Source organism: Tenrec ecaudatus, chromosome 14 (assembly GCF_050624435.1).
Source record: "Tenrec ecaudatus isolate mTenEca1 chromosome 14, mTenEca1.hap1, whole genome shotgun sequence".
Classification (NCBI taxonomy): Eukaryota; Metazoa; Chordata; class Mammalia; order Afrosoricida; family Tenrecidae; genus Tenrec; species Tenrec ecaudatus.
In genome coordinates, this window is record NC_134543.1 from 25,828,553 (window position 1) to 25,841,113 (window position 12,561).

General features: G+C 42.4%; 1 protein-coding gene across 6 annotated transcripts in view; it reads right to left on the reverse strand.

Annotated features, from left to right (window-relative positions):
• NRXN3 (neurexin 3) overlaps positions 1-12,561 on the reverse strand; it is a 1,780,548-nt gene that overhangs the window by 1,307,336 nt on the left and 460,651 nt on the right. The window lies entirely within an intron of this gene.

Below are 12,561 nucleotides of genomic sequence, written 5' to 3' on the forward strand. Positions count from 1 at the left end.
GGGAAATAGATCTATGTGCATATATTTATAGGTTTAGTATTAAGGTAGCAGAAGGACATTGGGTCTCCACTTTTAAGTATTCCCTCAATGCAAGAATACTTTCTTCTATTAAATTGGCATTCTATGATGCTCACCTTCCTGACACAATTGCTGAAGACAAAGCGTGTACGTAAGCAAATGTGTTGAAGAAAGCTGATGGAGTCCGGCTATCAAAAGATGTAGCAGCTGGGGTCTTATAGGCTTGAAGGTAAACAAGTGGCCATCTAGCTCAGAAGCAACAAAGTCCACATGGAATAAACACACCGGCCTGTGCAATCACGAGGTGTTGAAGGGATAAGGTATAAGGCATCATCAGAACAAAAAAAAAATCATATTATTGTGAATGAGGGGAGCAGTGCAGAATGGAGACCCAAAGCCCATTTGTAGGCCACTGGACATCCCCTTAGAGAAGGGTCTGGGGGAGGAGACAAGCGAGGCAGGGTACGATGTAGCAACAATGAAACATACAACTTTCCTCTAGTTCCTAAATGCTTCTTCCCCCCCCCCCCTATCATGATCCCAATTCTACCTTACAAACATGGCTAGACCAGAGGATGTACACGGCTACATATAGGAACTGGAAACACAGGGAATCCAGGGCGGATGATCCCTTCATGACCAGTGTGAATGATGATACTGGGAGGGAACCAATTACAAGTATCTATATATAACCTCCTCCCTGGGGACAGACAACAGAAAAGTGGGTGAAGGGAGATGTCGGACAGGGCAAGATATGACAAAATAATAATTTATAAATTATCAAGGGTTCATGAGGGAGGGGGAAGGGGGAAGGAGGGGAAAATTGAGGAGCTGATGCCAGGGGCGTAGGTGGAGAGCAAATGTTTTGAGAATGATGAGGGCAGTGAATATACAAATGTGCTTTACACAATTTATGTATGTATGGATTGTGATAAGAGTTGTATGAGCCCCTAATAAAACTAGAAAAAGAAAAAAAAAGAATTTGGCAGAATTTTCTTCAGAAAAGAACACCCTATAGACAGAGATGGTAGCTGGATAATGGACATGCTCCCAAAATTCTGGTACATGCTGATTGCTCCCTTCCTGAAAGTCTTGGGATGCATTTCTAGGGCCACTGACTTTATCACGTCACAGGAGCATGTTTTCAGGAGAGATTGGTCCCTGGAGGACATCATGCTTGGTAAAGTAGAGGGCATCAAAAAAGAGGAAGGCCATCAATGAGATGGATTAACACAGTGGCTCCAACAATGGGCTCCAACATAGGAACAATTGGGAGGATGGTCCAGGACTGAGTAGCATTTTGTTCTGTTGGACATATGGTTGTTATGGGTCGGAATTAACTTGATGGTACCTAACAACAACAGAACATTTTGTTAGGTTCGTTAAGTTATTCCTCACCAAGTACATTGTTAGCTGCCTCAAATCCTTTGTGGAATAATCATATAAGACAGATGACAAGTTATTGGAGAGCAAAAAATCCTGTAATACCACTGTTAATAATAAGGCCTGGCAGTCAACAAACTCCTTAAATCGAATCAATTGCAACTAAATCTACAATATCTTCTAAAGTGTCTTTGGTTATATATTTGTCTGGGTACTTTAGAGAGAAACAAATCCACACTAACTCATGTATATATATAAAGGTTAAGTGTGCATCAAGAAAACATCCCAACCCAGTGCTGCCCAAGCCCACAAGTCCAACATTAACCCATTAACCCATATGTCCAACACCAATCCACAAAGTCCTCCTCCATCTTACACAACAGATGCAATGATGCAGACTGCAGGAGGAAAGCTGAGTCAGTGAATGTGTAAGCATCCCAGCGCTGGCAGGGGTCTCCATACGGGTGCTCCAGCACACAGGGCTGCATTGGGATAGGTCCATACGGCTTCTCCTCAGGGATGGCTTGCAGGAAGGGAGCCTTGCCAGCTAAAGCAGGGTACTGGCTAAGGCAGCTGCACCCTGGTCTGACCATCACAAAGCAAGAGACCCGAGAACTAGAAAGGCAAGGCTCACTGAGCCATTTATCCCGCTGCCCTTCAATTAACCCCACATGTGTTTATCAGCCAGGTTGGCACAATAAACTAACGAACTCAGGTTACAAATTTATTATGTCTGTGTCCATGTACTAGACAGATCTGAAACATAAGCCCAATGTGTTATTGTTCTCTAACTATGTTTTCTTAATTTTATTATCATGAACAAATGATGGGATCTTCTGTCCCAGTATTCAAGTAAAATCTAACGATAGCATTAATCAGCTTATCAATTAAGAGGAAGGCTGGAAGTCATGCAAGGCATGTGTTACAGAAAGATTCCATAAAGAAATTCATGTTCATCCCTCCAGATTCCTTTGCCTTCAGACCTAGATGGCACTGAGTGACTTAAAGAAAAATGGAGGACAAGTAAAACAAAAATGGACGTAGAGTCTTGTTACAAACAAGTTAACTTCAAACAATAGCAACACACACCAAAAGAAATAAAGAAATTCATTGTTGGGTTTTTTTAATTGTAAGAACTCAGAATAAGCCCAGAAAATATTTCTAACCAGAGTTTCTTACACGTACTTTATTTCATGAAGATCTAATGAATTTAATAAATATATAAGAGACCTTTGGAATTATTTCCGTTGATGATATGGCGACATTAATGTTTCTTACATCTTAATCTTCTAAATTTTGACTCTGCCTTACCTTCAATTTCCAAATGATGAAGTCTCTTTGATCATAAATGAATATCCAGGGCCCGGGAATCCTCAGCTCCAATGGAACCTGCAGTTCTCAATTTCCCGGTTCCCTTTCTGGCACTGATCCTGGCTGATTCTACCACCCTCCTGGAATCTCTCAACTTTCTTGACTTCCATATCATATTCTCTCATCTCCCCGGCCCCTTTAACATTTCCTTTTAAGTCTATTTTTAAATATTCATTCCTTTCAGGATCTAAAAAGTGTTATTGTTCTTATTGCTGTGTTTTTTATCGAATTTTATCAATCCTAATTAAGTTAGCTATTCCTTATCATTTGGTGATGATTACAGCACCAGCTATCTGAACTTGACCCTGCCCTCACAATACCCTAGGCACCTCGATTTAGAAATTTCCTCATTAAGCCTGCTTTTCTTTTATTATCCCACTAATTAATATCATGTAATCCAGACACTTGCAGCATCTCCCTGCCCTTATCTCTAATGAAATGAAGTCTTGATAATTGCTTCTTCCCTGGTCTTCCAAAATTACTCATAGAATAAGGTGCATGATTGAATTTATTAGTTTATTGTGCCAACCTGGCTGATAAACACATGTGGGGTTAATTGAAGGGCAAAGACATAAATGGCTCAGTGAGCCTTGCCTTTTGAATTCTCGGGTCTCTTGCTTTCTGATGGCCCGACCAGGGTGCAGCTGCCTTAGCTAGGTCCCTGCTTCAGCTGGAAAGGCTCACATCCTGCAAGACATCCCTAAGGAGAAGCCACATGGACCTGCCCCAATTGTAGCCCTGGAGCAGCCATGTGGAGACCCCTGCCAGGGCTGAGATGTTTACACATCCACTGACTCAGCTTTCCTCCTGCAGTCAGCATCATTGTGTGTATCTTTTGAGATGGAGGAGGACTTTGTGGACTGGTGTCAGACATAGGGGTTAATGTTGGACTTGTGGGCTTGGGCAGTACTGGGTGGGGATGTTTTCTTGATATGCACTTAACCTTTATATAAAACTCTCTCTTATACATATGAATTACTGTGGATTTGTTTCTCTGAAGTTCACAGACCCACACAGTGATCTAGAACATGTACCTCTCTCTCCAGCCTTCTCCCCCCTCACCCCAGCTCTGCAAAACTGGGTGTGTTTGTAAGAAACACGCGGTTAGTTGCCATTGAGTCAAATACATTCCAAGTCATGGTGACCCTAAATGTGTGGAGAAGAACAGCTCCATAGGGACTTCAAGGGGGTGGCCTTCTGGAAGCAGATGGCAAGGATTGTCTAGTTGTCTCTGTATTGATTCAAAACACAAGCCTTTCGGTGGCACCCTTACCAAATATTGCCACCCAGACCAGACACTAGTAGGAAATACATTAACACACACACAATACAAAACAAACATTTGTTTCTGCTGCTGCTTTCAGTATTTTCTACAACCATGATTTCTATTTGCTTTTGTCTTATTGCTATTTCCCTGTAGTCACATACTAGTTCATATTTCTTTTCCATTGCTTCCCCTATTCAGTCTCTCTAAAGTTCTCATTTTTTGCCTAATTGACTCTGTCTTTAAAAACAAAATAACAAAATTGTGGGATATAAAAAGACTTTCCCCCAGCTTTGTCTCCCCCACTGACAGGCCAAACATTAGAGGCGATTTGCCAGCACTTGGTGGGAGGTCAGATGCATTCAGCCTTCAGACTGCTGTCTGGTCCCACCACAGGTGGAGCCCACTCCCTGCTGTTAAGGACAATAGATTCCTTCTCCCTGAAGGCTTTCAGCCATCAGTCTGGTCCACTGTAGGTGGGGTTCACACCCTACTGATAATGGTTTCCATGGAGAGCCAGAGAACAGGTCAAACCTGCTGAGGGACATCCAAAATCAGGCTGCCATCCTGAATCTGGGTTCTGCCCATCTTGTCACATGTGTGCCCCCAATCCCTCCCCTTCCTGTTGCATGTATACGTCTAGATGGGCCCCCTCTCATCACCTATAGCACAACCCCTTCCTGGGACATACGTCCTTACCTGTAATTAGGAGGCTTGCACACCCCCAAAAGCTATATAAGCTTTGATTAGTAATAAGCCGTGCTCACTCGCTCGCTAGCTCCTGCAGTTCCCACCTTTCACATCCTCACGTGGACCACTGAGCAGGGCTGAGGTGAGCATGCTACCATGAAATGTGTCTGACTCCTTTACTTCAATATCTCCTCTATCCCTCATGTTCTCCATGACTTTACTATCATCTTTACTTATGATCGCTGTACAATTGCGCCTGCCGGGCCTGTGATGATTTGTTAGGGGCTGGCTTCCCTCACACAAAATTACTGTTGAGGAGTTTTCCTTCCTTAGGAAACCAGCCCTAGATTAAGTTCAGGCTAAGTTCCCGTATTTGGGACTTCAGTATACTTTTCTGAAAATATTGATCAAATACTTTAACATATTATATTGTAAGCATGAGGTTCTGTCTTCCATTCCAACAGGAGTCATGATCAGCAAACCACATTCTAAGAGGAAAAAACCCAGCCCTCTTACTGCTTTTGTAAGGACATTTTGATCGAAACACAACCATGCTCATTTGCTTACAGATAGTTCTTTCTTTAACAGGGGAATGCACATTGCGTCTGTGCTGACCATGGAGCAATTTGGTAGGTGTGACAGAGACCATGTGGTTTACAATATATTCAATAGAAGCCCAGACTTTTCAACTTCAGCATTGTTGAGATTTGGGAAAAGATAATTTTGTTTTGTTTTGGGGGTGATCCTGTGCATTGTAGAATGCATAGAAACATGCTTGGCCCCTACATAATAAAAGCCAGTAACATGTCCCCATCCACCCATTTCCCGCCATCCTGTGTCTCCTTGGTACCATAGCAACCTCCATGAAAACTCAAACCATAATTACTTTCAGGGAAAGAACTATGTCCAGTTCATTTTGTATTTCCTGAAATGTAACAAAACCGGATTAAAACAATCACTTAAAAGTAATTGGAGGATTGGAAGCCATGTCAAAGTGATTGAAACTTTATAAGAATTTTGAAAGGGGCATTGGTGATCAAGGCCCCACGATTTTAAGGCTTAGTTTTATTTCCTTTAGCATTTTAGATATCATCTGTCATAACTGATATGTTAAAGAGTAACTATGAAGGTAAGGTGTGTTAAGAAATATGAACTATAACACAAGCTCACTTGCATTTGGTTTCTAGAAATTTTAAAAATGTAAATTCACTACAGTCCTATTTCATTTATGTATATAGATTTCATTTATCTCTGGATGAAAATGGTTTCTTTATTGTATCTATAAAAATAGATACAAACACACACATCAAAGCACATAGATCCCCCACACCCTCCAAAAAAAACCAAAAACAACCCCTATCTCCATTGAATCAATGCAACTCATAGCAACCTATAGGACAGGGTAGACTTGCTCCTGTAAGTTTTCCTGACTATAACTCTTTAGGGGATGAGAAAGCCCTGTCTTTTTCCTTTGGAGTGGCTGGTGGTTTCAAACTGCTGAACTTGTGGCTAGCAACCCAAAGCATAACCATCACACCACCAGGACTCCTAAATACTTAGCAGAGAAGTGCATTTTAATTGTGGTCAAAATATAGTATAGGAAAACATCAACATCCTTAGAGTCAACACAAATGTATGAATTAGATATAAGTTACTTTCTAGTCTCTTGATAAAGCTGAAGGTCAAATAAAAGGTCCTCAACTAGATAAACTGTCCCTGTCCCTACAAGAATGGGTTCATGCACAGGAAGCCTTGTGAGAAAGGTATAGGACTGGGTAGTGATTCATTCTGTTGCACATGGGCCACATGAGCTAGAACCAACTTTAAGACACCTAACACCAAAGAATTTTACAAGCCTGTCTGCCATCAAAGGGATTATATGCAAAATTAATAGGCTGATGGAGAGAGGAAGAGAAAATCCAAAACCAAACTCACCACCATCGACTCTATTCTGACTCATCGTGACCCCACCGGACAGGGTACAACTGCCCTGGTTGGTTTCGGGGACTGTAACTCTTACCTTTCTCCTGTGGAAAGGCTGATGATTCAAACTGCTGACCTTGTGGTTAGCAGCCATGGGCCTTATCGACTGCAGCACCAGAGCTCCGAGGAGCTTGATGAATTGATGTTGCTTTATTTGAACTTTTTAGAAAAACAAGTTATCAATCACAAACTTTTGGTTCGCCTACCCCCTCTGTCTCTGAGCTACCACCACATGGTCTTCTTGCTCCTTCTCGAACATGCCAGGCCTGCCCTTGTCACCTCTGGGCCCTCCAAGTAGGTGCAGCTGCTCCTGATTGGGATAGGCTTTCCCCCAGTTCTTCCCGTTGGACTCTGTCTTTCATCTTGGGGTTCAGCTTAAATGACACTTCCTTACAAGTACAAGAATTAAGTATAAATGTTATAACACAGATTGTGGTGATCATTGTACGGCCCTTCTTGATATAATTTGACTATTGAATTGTATGATTTTCAAAGTATCTGCCAATAAAATGTTTTGAAAAAGAGGCACATTCTTAGAGTCTTACCCTGACCACACAATCTAGAAGATATTCGACTGTCTTACAACCTACTGTCTCTTTATCCCCCTTTCTTTATTATAATTTTCATTTTTATTTTATTTCATATTTCTTTATAGCATTTACCATTATTCAAGAGTATTTGAATTAGTTGTTTGCAAATATATTAGTTTCCCTCAATCATAATGTAAACTCCATGAGGCTTCATTCACCACAAAATCAAAAATATCAATAGCAGAGTAGGTACACATGAGCACTGATTGCAAGCATAAATAAATGCCCAAGTGACACACAGCCAAGAGAAGTGGGTTTAAGTAGAAGTTGGCAATAATAACTCCATCACTGTTGTTCACTAACATACATCACATTTCCAGAAATATATTTCCATAGATCTATGTGCTAGGAGTTATGCTTAATTCTGAAGAATCTACCTATTTTCCATATTGTACCTGTCTTCTAGCAGCTCAGTTTATTAGAGAAACATATGCATACAGGTCAGTAAAATGCAATGTGGCATGGGCTGTAATAAGAATTAGAATAAAAGGATAAACTAAGGGCTGGGGAAGCATATCATAAAGTGATTTTAATTCAAGCTGGGTAAGTCAGGAAAACGCTTCCACTAGAGCATTACTAGGAATGGGTATGTGTCTGGCCTGCTGAAGGAGAAGGTTAAGGAGAACCTGTAAGGTAGAGAGGATAGGAAGTGTGGATGACTTTCCAAGTTTTTTTTTTCCTAAAGAGAAAAATAAAATAAGCTAAGTCATAAATGGAGCAGAATTCAGAAAGGCTTCCAAATTGAAAGAGATGCTTTTTGAGCAAGTTCTCTACCTGAGGGGATGAAAGAGAAGTGAAGGAGAAGATTGAAGATAACTGCAAAGAGGAGTCTCTAAAGAACCTAAACTGAAAAGGGAAAGAGAGGGTACAGCCGAGGTCAAGGGCAGGAGGGAGGAGCCATCCTGATACAGACCAGAGAAAGGTAGGCAGCCGTGAGCATCTTTGAAGGTAGCTCTAAAGGGAGAAGGTGAGAAGTTTAGTGAGCATCACTCGTAGAAGTCTGAGACAGACCCTTTGCCCATAGTGGCTGGTAGAGAAGAGCAAGAGGAGAGAGGAGAATTGTTGGTTGACAATTCTTGCATAGTTTTGTTGCTCTGTGATGTCTTTCAACTAACTTGCCCAGAAAAACATCTGCCCGTTTATGTCTTGACTTCTGTGTAGAAACTCGGTATCCCACACTGTCTGCTTGGGGACAAGGTGCCGGGTGACAAAAGCACCTTCACCGTGATGGACACTCAGTTCTGTGTTTGGAGAGCAATTTTAGAAAACTGACTCATTAATTTGCCCCATGATTACTTTACTCCTGTAGGTATATGTGCACAAGGACTGCTTTTTGTCGCCTTGAGGCATCTGAAGACACCATAGATTTTCTCGCAGTGGGAATGTTGTGGTAGATTACATTTGCCGTAAATATGTGACATATTTAGAAAGCAATGAATTCTAGTGGATGTATCCCAGAGGCAGGGAAGGGGAAGCAAAGCTAAATAAGAGATGCACAGAATCAGATTGAAAATTCATAGTGCATGTAAAAGCATATTTTTTCATCAATTCTAGCTTTTTTGAGGTCATGAGAGACAAACAGTCCCAACATCACTGAAAATATGTGAGGCTGTGGTACCCCCCCTCTCCAGATGAGGGAACCCCAAAGCTTGGCTCACAGACCACGTGTTTCTACTTTCCTCTCCAGCTCCACAATGAAGATCCTGCAGTACTAGGTTGAACAATATCAATGTGCCCAGACAAAGTGAGAAATCGGGGAAAAAAGACTTTCCTTTCAGATCAAGGGTGAATTCGAAAAAAGGAAAAAAAAGGCTTTTGTATCCAGTGTCTCGGTAGAAGTTGCTTTCTATTTTGTGTGTGGTTGTTATTTTAGTTGTTGCCACTGGATTAAACAACCTTTTCTATGAATTGGAGCCTCTGGCAGGTAGGCAAAGACCATCCCCTCTGGCGAGTTTAACCGGAGGATAATCACCCACCGGGTCCCCAGGAGCTTCTCCCTTTGGAGTTGGCATTGACTGTGCGATGCTGGGCAAGGAACCCACTCGCTTTAAAGTCAGTACCTTTATCTGGAAGTTGGCAAGATAATCAACTCCACACCACAAGTTTATTCTGGACATTTCATTGGAAGCTCTGACTCCGTGTACACATCCCTGTCACACGCATTTACATTGTGCTCAATAACTGGGAGTCTTGACTGTGGCGGTTACGAGGTTCATGACTGTACTTCTGCTGATCTCACAGATGCTGCTGCCAGTGAAGTTCCCGGGAAGAGATGTAATTGTCAATGAATAGGAGGTGATCGATGCTCTTGAATTACATGCTCGTGAGGAATAGTGAACATTGAGTGAGCCGCTAGAAGGACGAACATCCCTGTCTTGAAGAAAAGTACATCTACGATTCTCCTTCGACTAGAGAAAAGCAAGACTGGCTCTCCCGTACTTGGGGCTGGTTGTTAGGAGAAACCAATCCCTGGGAAAAGGTATTCTCTTTTGCAAAGTAGAGGGCCATCCAAAAAGAAGACCATTCACAAGATGGCTTGACATAGCGGCTGCCCCAGTGGACTCAGACATGGCAATGGCGAGGAAGGCACAGGGCCTGGAAAAGTTTGGTGTGATTTGGCTGGACGTAGGGTCTAGGGTCGCTAGGAACCCACTTGACTTGGCGACAACTAACAGCAGCAACAACAACAGTGGGTGATGGAAATGCGTGCTGCCTGCTCCTATAGAGATCTATAGTCTTGGAAGCCATATAAAGGGTCGCTGTGAGTCAGAAACGACTTGATGGCGGTGGTTGGGAATGCCACACCCTACCACTAGGGTCACCCTATTAGTCTTGGCGAGACACATAATCAACTGATTTGCAGATGCATCATGAAAGTCTTCAACAAAGTCTTCCACCTAGTGAATCTGGTCCCATCACTTAACCATATGCTTTCCTTTCAGACATTTCGACAGAGCTACAGAATCTCACATATAGCTGCAGCCAGGAGGTCAAAGGATGCATCACATCGGGAACATTCTCTGCACAAAGTCTCTTGTACTGAAAAGCAAGGATGTTACTTTGAGGACAAAGGTGTACCTGATCCAAGATAATGTGAACAGCCTCATATGCATGTGAAAGTGGGACGTTAAATAAGGAAGACTGTAGAAGAATCAATGCCTTTGAACTATGGTGCTGGGAAGAATATTGATAGTACTATTAAACAAAAAACGAAGAAAGTGTGATAGACTGCTGAAAAGACAAACCAATCTGTCTTGGAAGAAGTAAGGCCAGAGTGCTCCTTTGAGGCAAGGATGGCAAGACTTTGTTTTACAAACTTAAGACATATTATGAGGAGCGGCCAGTCCCCAGACAAGGAAACCATGCTTGGTAAAGTAGAAGGGCAGCAAAAAAGAGGAAGTCCCTCAAAGAGACTTCCTCTGACTCGATGGTACTTAACCACAACACAGATTCTCAGGTTTGGAAGAAACTTAGAAAACCAATACCATCGTGTGACAGTTACACAATCTCCTGTCAACCTGAGTCAAAGGGTGGAGTCTAGTCTGTCAATTAGACCACAACCGGATCCTTCTGGTGGGCATGGCCTGATCCTGAGGATCCTGAGGATTCTGGGAACTCCTGTCTTCCTCCCTGGAGGCAGGACACACACTCTGTTTTGCCAGACATTCCTGCTGACAAGCCATATGGAGCCATACTGATGACAGCTGGAGCCCCAGAGCTGAGGAGCCACATGGAGACCTGCACCAGGGCTGATATGCTTCCACCTCAAATGGATGCACCACTGGCCTGTGATCTTCCTGCATCCATCTATGTGCATGTGCTGTGTGAGTCTAAAGAGGGATTTATGGACTAGTATCGGACATATGGGCAACCATCAGAGTTAAGGACTTGATTTGGACTGGGCTGGGATGTTTTCGTAATAGACAATCACTCTTGGATATGAAACCCTCTCTTACACACACGTGTGTGTGTCTCTGGATTTGTTTCTCTAGTCTACCACACATCTACTCATTTGAGGCTAGTATTCCTTCTTTTACCATGCATGCTTTGAGTCACAGAGAATGCCTTACCGGGAAGGTACCTTGGACAGTTCTCACTGAACAGTATCTCTTCCATGGAGTCGTCCGCCTTTACTCGCTGGCCTTAGTTCTGGTTATTCAGGATGTTTAAGCCATGTTTAATCCCACTTCCTTAGGACAGGTCTTCAGGCATGAACGTAATTCTCCATTCCTAGGCTCAGAATGGAGGTTACCTGTGACCCTTTCACTTAAAGGAGTCTTTACCTTTATCATATTATATCTTAGTGTTAAGCATGTTCTAATATGCCCATTTTAATCATTTAATTTTTTTCTTTTAATTATCATGCAGAACTAAATTGAACACCCCAGTAATCACACCGGGAAGCATGGTGATCATGACAATGATAGATATGATTCACTGAGCATTTTCAGGCGGCCACGCAGTGTTCTCGGCATTGTGCGTGTATTATCTCAGTTAATACTTTCAGCAACACTACGAGTATATATGATCATGATATATGATCCATATAACATAATACATAAGTAAGCAAACTGAGGCACAGAGAGGGGTAAGCAATTCATCCAGCATCACACAGCTGAAGAGAATAAAGCTTAGCTTCCCAGCCAGGAACTCCAGTCCCAGATTCTGTTCTCCTAATAAATTATATGGAGGAGGTATCCCTGCTTTTATTTTGTCCGTTCTACCTCTATGAACACAGTCTGAGGTATTGGCAAATATTTTCTATCACTCCCAGTTCCCTGCCACCCACAGAGCTGAGGAGCACATTCTCTTACAACTCAAGTCCTGAGTGTCAACGTTGAGTAAGCTGCAATCTTGTCACATCCACCAGCAATGGCCTCATACACCAACATGGATCCACTGACCCAGAACCCAGAGCGGGATAACCAGTTACGCCTTTACCGATGGCTATTTCCATCTTGCTATTGCCATATCTTGTTGATGAGGATAGCACCGGTTTATCGTCAAATGCCTTTCTGGTATTTATGGTTGGTTGGTTCAAGGTCTTTTCAGGGTTACTAGTCTACTAAGCCTACTGAACAGATATGTGAGTTTGCTTAATGTCACACAGGTTATTTTTATTGAGCATTCTATTCAGAACATGCTCCAAAATGTGGCCTAGAATAAACTTATGTTCATAAGTCCATAGCTTTAATTACCTCTATATTGATCTCCCACCCCCGTTTCATCTTTAGGAACCACTCCACATTCTCTACCATTCCT